Below are 15,000 nucleotides of genomic sequence, written 5' to 3'. Positions count from 1 at the left end.
TGCCATCCGGAAGTATAACGGACCAACACACAAACTCTGTGTAACCATGAACTTTTATAGTATGGTTAATACAGTTTAGTGAGAACAACTCACAAACGCGGATGGCAAAAACAATAACAAAGGCCTGAGTGACGTCATCTGCATACTATCTATAAAATAACGTCAATCTTTTTTTCTTCTTTTTTTTTTTGAGGAGGGGGGGGGGGGGGGTACACACTTTTTTTTTTTACCTCTTGGAGGTTGGTAGAGAGACTGTCACTCCTGGTATTTGTAATGCCTTTTTAAAAAAAAACAATCTGCCCAACTCAAGGGGTCCATCTCGATGCGCTTGGCTAAGAATATCACAACATTGCCATCTGGAAGTATAACGGACCAAAACACAATAAACTATGTGTAATCTTAAACGTTTATAGTCAGGTTAATACAGTTTAGTGAGGATTACTCGATTGCAAAAAAAATAAAAAATAATAATAAACAAAAAAATAAAAAAACCCACAAAAAACCAATAACAAAGTCCTGAGTGACGTCAACGTCGTTCTCTCTATATTATACAGATGTAGAAACAAATGACACGAGGCCATGGGAATCAAGTCTCTCTCTCTCTCTCTCTCTCTCTCTCTCTCTCTCTCTCTCGCACACACACACACACATTCTTGTGGATGTTCTCACTCGAAAACTGGTCATCTCCAGAGGGGTTTCCGTGGACTTCCTTCCATGTGTTATCGTTAGCGAGGCAGGTCGGGTCGCTGTGCCCACAAACCTACACAACAATGACTCTACTGGCCGTTCGTCGGAGTAACTACCGATACCCCCTCTCACGGTCTTACAACCTAAAGCGGGCACTCACCTCATGTACCCAGGTTGGCTGTTTTGTAGCCAAAGTGGACAACCGTCCACAAGCCCCGTACACGGACACGACAGAACGCGTTTTTAAAGATCGATTTGACTAATAATGCGTTGGTTGTTTTTTTTTTTTTTTTGGTGTGCTTTGGTCTTGTGGTGGTGTGACACTCGCTTTCAGACCAGTGGGCCTTCGGTTCGAGTCTTGCTCTGAGCGGCGTAAATCTCTTTACTCGCATTCTCTCACCCAGGTGTAAAATGAGTAATATCAGGCTATTACCGGCGTTCTTCTTCTTCTTCTTCTTCTTCTTCTTCTTCTTCTTCTTCTTCTTCTTCTTCTTCTTCTTCTTCTTCTTCTTCTTCTTCTTCTTCTTCTTTTGTTTGTTTGTTGATTTTTCCCTTTTTTGTTGTTGTTGTTTTATTTTTATTTTCTGTTGAAAGAAATTGTGACATCTCTTCGCAGGCGGCATGCCTCGTCCTTCATGGTCATATTGCGGTAGGCTTGGGACTTCTTGTAACACGCTTTGAGCACGTTTGGTGGATATTGCCCTATATATAGCCAGACAGTGCCCATAAAATAAAATAAAAGAGGTTTAATTAAACCCGAGTCCTCAAAGAAGTCACCAAAGAATACTTCATTATTATTATTGTTATTATTATTTTTGAACTATAGATAGTGTGCGCTTGACTAAGAAGCTCACAACATTGCCATCCGGAAGTATAAGGGACCAACACACAAAACTCGCGATAGCTCATTTGGTAGAGCACTCGCTTCACCCGCAAAGGGACCAAGACCGATCCCGTGCAGTCGAGAGTTTTTCCTGACCCCCATCTCCCCCCCCCCCCCTTACCCACCCAGCAATGAATGGGTAGCTGAGTCTGTTAGATTTGGCGGAATGTGCTTTGCGATATACTAGTGTCCTGTCCTAAGGAAAACAAGCAACTGCTGTTGTCCGTTTCACGCTATGGAAACCGGGATAAACTCCGGCTCCATTGGCCCAATGGCTCTGAAGGACTACATTTAAAAAAAAAGATTTGGCCAGAAATCTCGTCCTTCAAATATCGATCTATTGAAATGACAGCTCATCTTGGCAAAAACTCTCAAACCTGGGACTGAAGGACGTCCTTGCGAGGTCCCAGGTGTGACAGTTTTTGTCAAGACGAGGCTCAATTAAATCGATCGGTATTTGAAGGACGAGTTTTCTGGCTAAATTTTAAAATATGTTGGGTTTTTTTTTTTTTTTTTTTGTTTTTTTTTTTTACAGAGTACGACAGTTAACATTGGGGTTAAGGCGTTTTCTGGCCCTTATGTGAAAAAAGTTGTTTTGTGGGTGTACGGTGGTGGTAGTGGTGGTCTAACTGGGTACGGGTTCAATGATCGCCGGTGTAGTGTGTGTGTGTGTTGTTTGTGTTTGGTGGGGGGGGGGGGGGGGGGGGGGGGGGGGGGATTATCGCGACGCAGAGATGCCATCCTCTCTCTCTCTCTCTCTCTCTCTCTCTCTTTCTCTCTCTCCTCTCTCTCTATCTATCTATCTATCTATTTATCTATCTAATCTACCTATATCAGTCTCTCTTCTGATGTGTATTGAACAAAATTGCTCCTGTTGATTACACTTTCTTTGGTGCTTGATATGTAGTTTTTGGATATTCATTTTTTTTCCTGGCGCTGAATTGACCTAACAGTCTGTCGTGTAAAACTTTCAAAGACAAACTCTCTCTCTCTCTCTCTTTCATTGTTTTTCTCTTTCTCTTTCTCTCTCACTCTTTCTCTCTCTCTCTCTCTCTCTCTCTCTCTCTCTCTTGTTATCTCTCTCTATATCTACCATTGTCTTTAGCTCTTTCTTTAGCTCTTAATTAAAAATTAAAAGAAATAATTGAACTTTTATATAGGGCAATATCCACTAAATGTGCTCAAAGCGCTTTACAAGGGGTCCCTGGTCAACAGCAACATTTAACATGAAGACGTGACATGACGCCTGTTAGGCGATATTACAATTTTTCGGACAAAGACAACGCTGTTAACGGTCAGGTATTCATTTCACACCTGAGTACGGTGAGAGAATGTGAGTAAAGAGCCTTCTCCAAGGACTCAACTATGTGCCGAGCGCGAGGCTCGAACCCAGGACCTTCCGATCCGAAAGGGAGTGTCATACCGCTAGACCACATAGCCGTAAAATGAGTACCCGGCCGTTAACAGCGTTATCTCTGTCGGGAAAAAAAGTGTAATATCGCCGAACGGGCGTCATGTCTCTATTATTATTATTTGTTAATTTCAATGAAGACAAAACTTTCTCGATGTCTAGTAATCACTGTGACTTGTTGATGTGGGTTAGTGTTGATAGTGTTTGGTGTTTGGGTTCATGCGAGGACGGGCGGACGGACGGACGGAGACTCACGACAAATCGCGTTAGCAGTAGCAGCAGCGGGCACGCCAGGCCAGGCCATCTACCATGCAACGCAATCAGCAGACTTCTCGACTCGACTGGCAGGCCACAAACGACGACCAACCACCGGCCTCACACCCTCCCCTCCCCCCTCCCTCCTCCCCCACCAAATCCCTTCTCTTTATCTCCCTTCCCCGGTCCCACACACATTCTCCAATCTCTCTTTCCTTCTATATTATTATTATTATTTCTTTGCGTATCTCTTTCTCTCTCTCTCTCTCGTGGCTTTCTTTCATACGCCAATTTGGATTGGATTTGTGGTACCTAGTACTTTTTAGTAGTAGTCGTAGTAGTACTAGTGGTACATAGTTGTAGTAGTGGTGGTAGTAGTAGTAATAGTATAATACCCACTGCTGGATTTTGTTGTTGTGTGGTTAGTAGTTGTGAGACCGGCGGACTGGACTGACTGTTCGTGTTAATGTTGGCGTTGTTTCTTCTTCATGTTTTTGAGTGTGTTTGTGTTAGTGTATTGGAATCGGATAGGATATTTATTAATTTAGTGAGGTCGTGGACCTTTTGGGTGGATGGATGGATGGATGGATGGACAGAACCATTCCGATAAATAGATAGATAGATAGATTTGACACAGGAGTTGATGATTACGTGATTTTTGTTGTTGGTATTATGGTGTTATTGTTGTAGTAGTTTATTGATATTGAGGTGACCGTCATTTCATTGCAGTGTCATAATGACAAACAATAATAACAAGAGTTAATTAAACTACCAAAAAGGTACTACCGCAAACTCGGGGACCCAAGTAATTTTGGAGTTTTGGGAGGGGGGAAACTTTTTTAAAAAAATAATTTTTGGGTTTTGGGAGGGGGGAAACTTTTAAAAAAAAATAATTTTGGGGGTTTGGGAGGGGGGGGGGGGGACTTTTTTTTTAAAAAGTCTCTCCCCTCTAAAACCCCCTACTAGAATTTTTTTTAAAAAAGGGTTTCCCCCCTCCCAAACCCCCAAAATTATTTGAGTCCCCGAGTTTGCGGTAGTACCATTTTTTGTTGTTGGTATTATGGTGTTATTGTTGAAAACGGTAAGGGCTGCCTGAAGCCGGTGATCGTAAAATACAAACGAAAGAGTGAAAATGGAAAGGCTTCGTATGGGAACAAAACAGACAATGGACGTTTCGGGTACAAACCCTTCGTCAGCACAACAATACACAAATAAACGTGGACGGGTGCTGACGAAGGGTTTGTACCCGAAACGTCCATTGTCTGTTTTGTTCCCATACGAAGTCTTTCCATTTTCACTCTTTCGTTGGTGTTATTGTTGTAGTTTATTGACATCGGAGAGACCGTCATTGCAGTGTCATCATGACCAACAATAATAACAAAGAGTTAATTAAACTTTATAATAATATTACCTACATGCATTATATTATATATATTATTCGTGTAGTATATCATTTGTGTATAATATAATATAATAACATGAATATGTGAATCCTGGATATATCGGCGCGTGTGCATTTGTGGGATTTATTCATAATTTGTTCATTTCATTCGTTACCGGCGGTGCAGATTTTTACTTTTTGTTGTTTTTTTAATGTTAAAAATAAATAAATTTAACCTACATAAACCCGACACCGTTAGCTAGTCTACTAATAATTGGTTTTGAATTAGTATTAGGATCGAAATATTATATTTGTCTTTGTTATCGGATGTCCTTTTGGATAGTCCTACTGTGTAGTTCTGCCGTGATAGGGAAGAAAGACGCATATCGGTATCTAGGTCAAATTGACATTTTCTGGGATTCACATACTTGAGAGAAAGGCGCATTTTTCTATCTGGGTTTGGTAGCTCAATCGTTGAAAATAAAAAAGCTGTTTCATTTTGAAAATATGCGACTTGACCTAATTTGGTTTAAATTCGTTTCGAGGAATGACAGATCGACGCATATTGAATGTGGATATGACAGAAGGTCGCATTTTGTAATATGCGTCTTTTTCTCTTATTCGTCCACCGAATGACATAATTTGTCTTTCACAAAAAGACGCATTTCGGATATGCGACTTTCTGCCAAGACACTATCCAAAAATTAAGATATATGCGTCCGTTTGTATTACGACTGGTGACGGTGAAAAGAACATCATTGTTCTCCAATTTTCATCAAATAATCAATCATCAAAGACGTACGAGTAACTTGCTGTTTTGGTGTGAATTCTTCATTTCCTCGGGTGAGTGTTATCTTTTTCCTATTCAAGTGATCAAAGATTTTATTTATATAATCATATAATTATTTGTCATATATTAGTGAAGATGTTTAATAATTATTTGCTATTGACGGTTTATCTGTGTTTGTGATATTTAACTTAAACAAATGTTGATTTACATGCTAATAGCACTACTGTTATTGTTATTACATGTACTATATTTATGATTATCATTATGATGACAATTATTAATATTAATCATCAATATGAAAGTATAAGTTGTAGAATAAGTAGTAGTCGTATTAGTAGTAGCAGTCAAAGCATTTGTATGTACATTAGTAGTAGTAGTAGTAGTAGCAGTAGTAGTATTAGTAGTAGTAGTAGTAGTAGCAGTAGTAGTATAGTAGTAGTAGTAGTAGTATAGTAGTAGTAGTAGTAGTAGTAGTAGTAGTAGTAGTAGTAGTAGTAGTAGTAGTAGTAGTAGTAGTAGTAGTAGTAGTAGTAGTAGTAGTAGTAGTATAGTAGTAGTAGTAGTATAGTAGTAGTAGTAATAGTAGTAGTAGTAGTAGTATAGTAGTAGTAGTAGTATATAGTAGTAGTAGTAGTAAGTATAGTAGTAGTAGTAGTAGTAGTAATAGTAGTAGTAGTAGTAGTAGTAGTAATAGTAGTAGTAGTAGTAGTAGTAGTAGTAGTAGTAGTAATAGTAGTAGTAGTAGTAGTAGTAGTAGTAGTAGTAATAGTAGTAGTAGTAGTAGTAATAGTAGTAGTAGTAGTAATAGTAGTAGTAGTAGTAATAGTAGTAGTAGTAGTAGTAGTAGTAGTAGTAGTAGTAGTATTATAGTGTATCAAATAGACGCTCACCCCCCATCCATTAATTTTCGGAATTTTCGCGAACCTCCCCTCCCTCCTTTTGATCTTATTAAACTTAAAATTCAATCTTAAATAGACAAAATACTGTCCCTGTAATTTGCTGTGGTTGAATTCTTCGGTCAAACCCCCTTCTTTGGTGAAAATGAACACACACACCCTCCCCCATCTCCCCCGGCTTTCTACTGAAGTGCGCACCCCCACCTTTCCATTGAAATTTGAACAAACTGCGCACCCCCCTTGCTTGGGATCAGGACAGTGGGAAAAATAAAAAAAACCCAATCGGGCCTGAAAACACACCTAGGACTGTGTCGGACCTACTGAATCAAAGTGAAAACCTTAACTACTGAGACAATAAGTCTCTAGCTATGCATCCAATTAGCCATCAATAACCTGTTTCAATATTCTTTTCCGAAAGGCAAGCAACTGTAACTCAATATCATATCATAACAACGTTACTTTATGATAAAGATTATTTTAATGAATAAGTCCACTCCCGTTCAATTTTTGAATATCAATATTTATATCTCTTTCATCAGATATGATCTAACCCCTAAAAGAGCCACCGGTACCTCCACCTCAGCCAACCCAGATTAAATAAATCATGACAATCAGACTCCAGTGATTCAGATATTGACATTCCATTGAAAAAGCTAGCTCAGATCAACAGTGAAAACTCTATAAGGAGGAATTACATGATGTATGAGTGTCATAAAAGCAGAGAGGAAAAGATTTAAAGAAACCACGGACAACAAGAAAAACGGGGGAGACGAGCTAGATAGGTTTACCTAAACACCGATATTAAAATCTGCAGTTGAAGCATGTAAATTGGATGTTGAGATTAAAGAAGCACATGCAACGATATGGATTTTGTGTTGAATTTACCATTGAGAAACAAAGTTTAGATAGTGACTCAGAATTTGAAATGCATTCGGAACTTGCTTCTAAATATATCGCCGAAACTACTGACCCTAGAGTTCCATTTGCTGAAGAGGAAGAGTATTTGTCCGAAACGGCCACGCCGGCATCCTTTACCGGTTTAGGAGAAATATCTGAAGGAGAGCATGTTCCAGGTATGCCATCGAGTATAGAGACCATGATAGCAGAGTGAAACAATACACACACCAGATCTAGAAATAGAGACAGTGTCTACTCACTCAAAAAAGAGAAAGCACAAGACGCCGATACAAAAAGCAGACTAGGAAATACACAGGCCTTTGCGAATGAGAGAAAAGCATTCGGTCTTGGAAGGTTGTTCGCCGACCTGCTCCAAAAAATGCCGTGACAGATTCTTGGAGTACCACGGACGGGGGCTTAACAGATTTTTTGGGGAGAGGATTGGAAGGACCAGCGCAAATTTGTACGGACTTGGGTAAGTAAAACAGAATGCAGAGATCAGGGCGAAGGCATTCTTTCCAAGGAGAAAATTGCCTAGTCATGTACATGCAAATATACAATGAAACAGGAAGATGGAGTCTTCCATCCCGTGTGCAAAAAGTTCTTCCTTACTACTCTCGGATTCAAAGCTAATAATGGCAAACTGATAAGGAGCGCTTTCAAGGATGTCGGTGTTAACGAAAACAATGTCATAGAAGTACCCCTTGTTGACAATCGTGGACGTCATAGTCCCTGGCACAAGATTGACCACAGCATTATCCATTAACACATAGAGAAATATAAAGGAGACATTTTTCATTATAGACGTGAGCACGCGCCTTTCAGGAGATATTTACCATCTGATCTGATCATCAATGATATGCACGAAAATTTTTGCGCAGTCACTGGAAAAGCCATATCAAAGAAACTCTACTATTCTGCATTTAAAGAACTTAACATCTCACAAGCTGTGCTTGGTCAAGAAGAATGTGAAAAATGTAAGTCCTTCTTGTTGAACAAACAACTATGCAACTGTGAAGAAAGGTGTGAACCGTGTGCCGAAAAAAATCATCCATCGGACACGATACAGAAATGCTAGAAAGAGGTATCAACGGGATGCAGATAAGAACGAAAACGCCAACACAGCCCATTCAGTGTTTGCCGCTGATCTGCAAAAAGTAATTTTGCTGCCGAGAATGAATCAGTTTAACAGAATCATTTTCACAAGCAGATTGGTCTTATTCAATGAGACATTTGCACCAGTGGGCTGCAAAAAAAGTGAAAAGGACATTGCCGTGATATGGAATGAATCAATTTTAGGACGAAAAGATGAAGACCTTGCATATATTCTTACCTAATATATAAGCGTGATGCCGAATCTGTGACACTCTGACTGGATAACCGTAGCGCCCAAAATATAAATTGTACCCTTTATACTATGTTACTTCATCTTGTAAATGATTAGACTACTACAAAAGCAAGCACCATCACAATCAACTATTTCGAGCCTGGTCATACTTTTATGGCAGATGACTCCACCCATGCCGGAATCCAAAGAGTTCTGAGGCACAAAGACGGCAAAATCTTTGATCTCAATGAATTGAACAATGTGTCGTAGAAGCAGGCTGCCGGACAATGCCGTTGAGGTTTAATGACTTTGCCAACTGGGATTCTGGAGTCAGTAGTTATCTGTTGAGCAAAGCTGACAATCGTCCCTACCTAGCTAAGACTAAGATTGTTTGTGCTGAATTCAGGCGGGTGTCACCAAAGACACTCTTCTTCAAAATAGCTTTGAAGAAGATACCTTCAACGAATGTGACATTCTGAAACGCGGATATGTTTGTACGCCAAAGTTTCGTACAAAATCCAGGGTGTAGGATTTACAAGAAGGGTGAGATCGTGAAACAACTTGTGGGTTTGACGCCCCCGCCCCCCCCCCCCCCCCCCCCCCAATAGATAGAATGCACTTGGCCAAGGAGTTCACAACATTGCCATCCGGAAATATAACAGACCAACACACAAACTCGGTGTAACCATGAACTTTTATAGTCTGGTTAATACAGTTTAGTGAGAACAACTCACAAACCCGGATGGCAAAAACAATAACAAAGGCCTGATTGACGTCATCTGCATACTATCTATAGACGAAAGTACTGGATAGACCTACCAACCAGCTCCACGAGTTAAAATCTTTGCAAATCCTACAAGTGAATGTCCTTTCATCATTCACTGACTAGTTGGAAACGTTGCTCTTCCAAACAATGTGTACGAGCATGCAATTTTAACATCAAAGTAATGATTCAATTCATTATATAAAGAGAAGAGATGGAATATAATATGTATGTGATAATATTAGCAATGATTACAAAAGCAAACTCCATGTTAGTGAACTATAACGAAAGAGGGAGAGAAAGAGAGTTAGTACTAGTTATAAAAATAATGCTAATCAAATCACTGCAAATGAAAATATGAAAATTTACATGACTGGTGCGATTGTTCTGAAATAATAAAACATGTTCAGCTTGATATCCTATATGTTTTTGATTGGTTTCTTCTGATTATTCTAGGGACCTGTGATTATGATGTTTTTGCTTATTATAACTTAACATTGGGCGATATGCGTCCTCACATGACACTGTATATCAATATGCACATTGCCGCTAAATTAGCCCATGTCTATGACAAACAGACGCAAAAACAATATGCGTCCGTTTGTCACACACTGGATACACATCCGAAAGTGCGATGGACGCATAATATTTTTGCGTCTATCTGTCAAAGACATGTGTCAATCAATTTTCAATCATGGATTTGGCAAAAGGTCTTTTGGTGAATTACACAGTTGATACAAATATTTTGGTTTTCAAGCTCCATGAATAAAATAACAAAAAATATTATCTTTAATTACCTATAAATTGTTTTAGATTCGAGCCAATAGTTACAATGTTATTAATTAAAACAGTTTTTTGCGTTTCCTGAAAAAGTAGGTTTTCCCGTTATGCGTCTTTTTCTCATATCACGGCAGAGTTGGTAGAGTGGTGGCTGTTCTCCATTGCTTCTCCGTTCGCCTACATTAGGTTAGGTATTTTCCCCTTTTTTTTTCTTTCATTCTTTCACTCTTTCTTTCTTTCTGTCTTTTTATTTCTTTCCTTTTCTTTCTTTCTCTTTCTCTTTCTTTCTTTCTTTCTTTCTTTCTTTCTTACTTTCTCTTTTCCATTTCGTGTGGCAACTCTCCTTCTGATACTGATACGCCATCAACTTCATCTTCACTCTTTCACACCCCTCCCGCCCCCCCCCCCCCAACCCTGTGCGGCTATGTGGTCTAGTAGTATGACACTCGCATTCGGGTCGTAAGATCCTGGGTTCGCCTCGCGCTCGGCACATAGTTAAGTCCTTGGAAAAGACTCTTTACTCACATCCTCTCACCGTACCCGGGTGTAAATTGAGTACCTGGCCGTTAACAGCGTTGTCTTTGTCCGAAAAATTGTAATATTGCCTAACAGGTGTTATGTCCCATCCTACATATTAAATGTTGCTGTTGACCAGGGACCCCTTGTAAAGCGCTTTGAGCACATTTAGTGGATATTGCGCTATATAAAAGCTCATTTTTTTTCTATTATTATTATTATTATTATTATTATTATTATTATTATTATTATTATTATTGTTATATTATTCAACGCATAGCACCAATACACTGTGCGTGAAGGGTTTGAGGCCAAATAAATGAGAAATGGTGTCGTTTGTCGTTGTGTTGTATTATTCTATTGGAAGGTACACACTTTACAAGTGTGTAGTAAAAGTGTTGCATAATATATATGATACTGCAGAAAACAACAAGTCACCAACACACACACACACACACACACACACACACACACACACACACACACACACACACACAAACACGCTGATTAGATAAGGGTATGGCCAGGGATGGCGATGATGATAAGACACTTGTCTTAAAAAATGTGTATGATGGATATATAGATAGTGTGTGCTTGGTTAAGACGCTCACAACATTGCCATCCGGAAGTATAACAGACCAACACACAAAAAACTATGTGTAACATTGAAAGTTTATAGTCTGGTTAATAAGAAAAATACAGTTTAGTGAGAAGTACTCATAAATGCGGATGGCAAAAAACAATAACAAAGACTCTAGTGACGTCATCGTCGTTCTGTATATATATATATATATATATATATATATATATATATATATATATATATATATATATATATATATATATATATATATATATATATATATATATATATATATATATAGATAGAATGCGCTTGGCCAAGGAGTTCACAACAGCCATCCGGAAGTATAACGGACCAACACACAAACTCTGTATAACCATGAACTTTTATAGATAGTATGCAGATGACGTCACTCAGGCCTTTGTTATTGTTTTTGCCATCCGCGTTTGTGAGTTGTTCTCACTAAACTGTATTAACCAGACTATAAAAGTTCATGGTTACACAGAGTTTATGTGTTGGTCCGTTATACTTCCGGATGGCAATGTTGTGAACTCCTTGGCCAAGCGCATTCTATCTATAGTCTAGTTAATACAGTTTAGTGATAACAACTCGCAGACGTGGATGGCAAAAACAACAACAAAGGCCTGAGTGACGTCATCTGCACTCAGGCGTTTGTTATTGTTTTTGCCATCCGTGTTTGTGAGTTGTTCTCACTAAACTGTATTAACCAGACTATAAAAGTTCATGGTTACACAGAGTTTGTGTGTTGGTCCGTTATACTTCCGGATGGCAATGTTGTGAACTCCTTGGCCAAGCGCATTCTATCTATATATATAATATATATATATAAATATATATATCATATATATATAATATATATATATATATATATATATATATATATATATGTATGTATGTATGTATGTATGTATGTATGTATGTATGTATGTATGTATAAATTCATTGTTTTACTGATTTCTACTTCTTTGAAATATATTCCTTTGAATTTGATGAGGGAGAAAGAGAAAGGAAGGGAGATGTGGAGAGAGAGAGAGAGAGAGAGAGAGAGAGAGAGAGAGAGAGAGAGAGAGAGAGAGAGAGAGAGAGAGAGAGAGAGAGAGAGAGAGAGAGAGAGAAAATTGCGACCCATCTGCTCTTATTTTAGGTTAATTAATACAAACAACACCCGTCATTCGGATTTAATGTGTACCAACGCACAAAACTATTGCAACATTTTTTATTAAAAAAAAAATTTATATAGCGCAATATCCACTGAACGTGCTAAAAGCGCTTTATAAGGGGTCCCTGGCCAACAGCAACACATAACAAGTAGGATGAGACATGACGCCTGTCAGGCGATATTACAAATTTTTGGGACAGAGACAACGATGTTAACGGCCAGGTACTCGTTTTACACCTGAGTCCGGTGAGAAAATGTGAGTAAAGAGCCTTCTCCAAGGACTCAACTATGCGCCGAGGACCTTGAACGTTTTTATAATATTGTCTGTTTGATATAGATGCTGTGCGCTGTGTTAAGAAACTCAAAACATTGCCATCCTGAAATACAATGAACCAACGCACAAAAAAAACTATGTGTAACCTTGAACGTTAAAAGTCTGGTTAATAAAGTTTAGTGAAAATTACTCATATACATGGATGGCAAAAAGAAACAAAACAACAAAACAAAAACAAGAAAACAAAACAAAACAAACCCAGACAATAACACAGACTTGCATGACGTCAACTTCGTCTATCTATAGATAGAATGCGCTTGGCCAAGGAGTTCACAACATTGCCATCCGGAAGTATAACGGACCAACACACAAACTCTGTGTTACCATGAACTTTTATAGTCTGGTTAATACAGTTTAGTGAGAACAACTCACAAACGCGGATGGCAAAAACAATAACAAAGGCCTGAGTGACGTCATCTGCATACTATCTATAAACGTTTAAAGTTACACACTTGGCGTGTTGGCACGTTATAGATAGTATGCGCTTGACTAAGAAGCTCACAGCATTGTCATCCGGAAATATAACGGACCAACACACAAATCGGTGTGTATACATCAACGTTTATAGTTGGGTTAATACAATTCAGTGAGCATTGCTCATAAACGCGGATGGCAAAAACCAATAACAATGACCTGAGTGACGTCATCTTCGAACTATCTATAAATAGTATGCGCTTGGCTAAGAAGCTCACAACATTGCCATCTGGAAATTTAACGAACCAACATACAAAACTCCGTGTAACCTTGAACGTTTTTATAGTCTGGTTAATACAGTTCAGTGAGAATTGCTCATAAAAGCGGATGGCAAAACAACAACAAAGACCCAAGTGACGTCGACTTCATTCTATCTATATCCGACTGGCGGATGTTGTGAGTTTTCTAGATAAACGAAACGCATCAAGTTTCGTGTTCAGTTCGATTCCTGACGGTGGATTATGTGGGTGCTTCGGGAATAAATTTTTTGGAGGCGTAATGGTTTCTCTTTGTAACTGTGTTGTGTTGCCTTCTGTTGTTGTTTGTTTGTTGTTTTTTGTTGTCGTTGTTAGTGTGTTATTTTTTGTTTTTGTTTGTGTGTTGTTTTTTGTTGTTGTTAATGTGTTTTTTTTTGGGGGGGTTTTTTGTTTGTTTGTTAGCGTGTTGTTTTTTGGTAGTGTACTGTTTTTTGTTTTTGTTAGTGCGTTGTTTTATATTTTTGTTTTTGGTAGTGTGTTTATTTTTCTTCTTTTTTCTCTCTGTTTTTGTTGCTTGATTGGTTTTTTTTTTGGGGGGGGGGGGGGGGGTAAAAAAAAAAAGAATCGGTGTTGTGGGGGAGGGATGCTGACGGATCTGGTGGTGGTTTTTATACATTATTTATTGGCCATTGATGGGTATGTGTGTGTGTGTGTGTGTGTGAGAGAGAGAGAGAGAGAGAGAGAGAGAGAGAGAGAGAGAGAGAGAGAGAGAGAGAGAGAGAGAGAGAGAGAGGGAGGTGGTATTGTTATTGTGAATGTGTGTTGATGTTGTTGTGTGTTGTGTTGTTGTTGCCGTGTTGATTGCGTATTGATTATTGTCGAGTTCGTCCTCCTACTCCTCCTACTCCTATCGGGGGATATTTTTTGGTAAGGTGTAGCAATCATGGGGAGTGGTGGTGTTAGGGGCTTCTTGTGCGGCTATGTGGTCTAGTGGTATGACACTCGCTTTCGGATCGGAAGGTCCTGGGTTCGAGCATCGCTCGGCGCATAGTTGAGTCCTGGGAGAAGGCTCTTTACTCACATTCTCTCACCGTACTCAGGTGTATAATGAGTACCTGGCCGTTAACAGCTTTGTTTCTGTCCCGAAAAATTGTATTATCGCCTGACAGGCGTCATGTCTCACCCTACATATTATGTGTTGCTGTTGGCCAGGGACCCCTTGTAAAGCGCTTTGAGCACGTTTAGTGGATATTGCGCTATATAAAAGCTCAAGTTTTTTTTGTTTGTTTTTTTTTTTCTACCCCGTGAGCAAGGAATGCGAGTTTTGTACCCCCATTTATAATTTTACGCATTCACCTCAGACTATTTTGTAGTCTCTTATTTGGACTAAAGTACTTCTCTATCTCCTGTTATCTATCAGGAATGGCCTTTGTCCGATTATTTTGGTAATGAAAAAAAATATTTAAAAATCTTCCGGTGGATCTTGATTAGTGTTGGTTAGTTGTTTTTTTTAAATTAATTACTTTTTATTTTTATTTTTTAATAATTTTTTTTTTTTGGTTAATTATTATCGTTGTTTTTTGGTTTTTTTTTGTTTGTTTTTATTTATTATTTATTTATTTATTTATTTATTTATTTATTTATTT

The 15,000-nt window shown here is 38.6% G+C and overlaps 1 protein-coding gene and 1 long non-coding RNA gene across 2 annotated transcripts in view; both read left to right on the top strand.

The window, feature by feature from the left end:
• Positions 1-3,584: 3,584 nt before the first annotated feature.
• The window catches only part of LOC144960394 (uncharacterized), a 24,846-nt gene continuing 13,430 nt past the window's right edge, over positions 3,585-15,000 (top strand). Inside the window, exon 1 of the mRNA XM_078893478.1 lies at positions 3,585-3,657. The gene's annotated coding sequence lies outside the window, so the exon portion shown is untranslated. The remainder of the gene's footprint in view (positions 3,658-15,000) is intronic.
• LOC144960483 (uncharacterized) lies at positions 4,489-9,101 on the top strand. Its single transcript, XR_013642859.1, has 2 exons — positions 4,489-5,460; positions 6,843-9,101. It is a non-coding gene; the product is annotated as an uncharacterized LOC144960483 (long non-coding RNA).

This window comes from Berghia stephanieae, chromosome 15 (assembly GCF_034508935.2).
Source record: "Berghia stephanieae isolate SIO BIC M18660-M18661 chromosome 15, UCSD_Bste_1.3, whole genome shotgun sequence".
In the NCBI taxonomy this organism is placed as follows: Eukaryota; Metazoa; Mollusca; class Gastropoda; order Nudibranchia; family Aeolidiidae; genus Berghia; species Berghia stephanieae.
The sequence above is the reverse complement of the archived record's forward strand: the minus strand, read 5'-3'. Positions and strand labels throughout refer to the sequence as shown.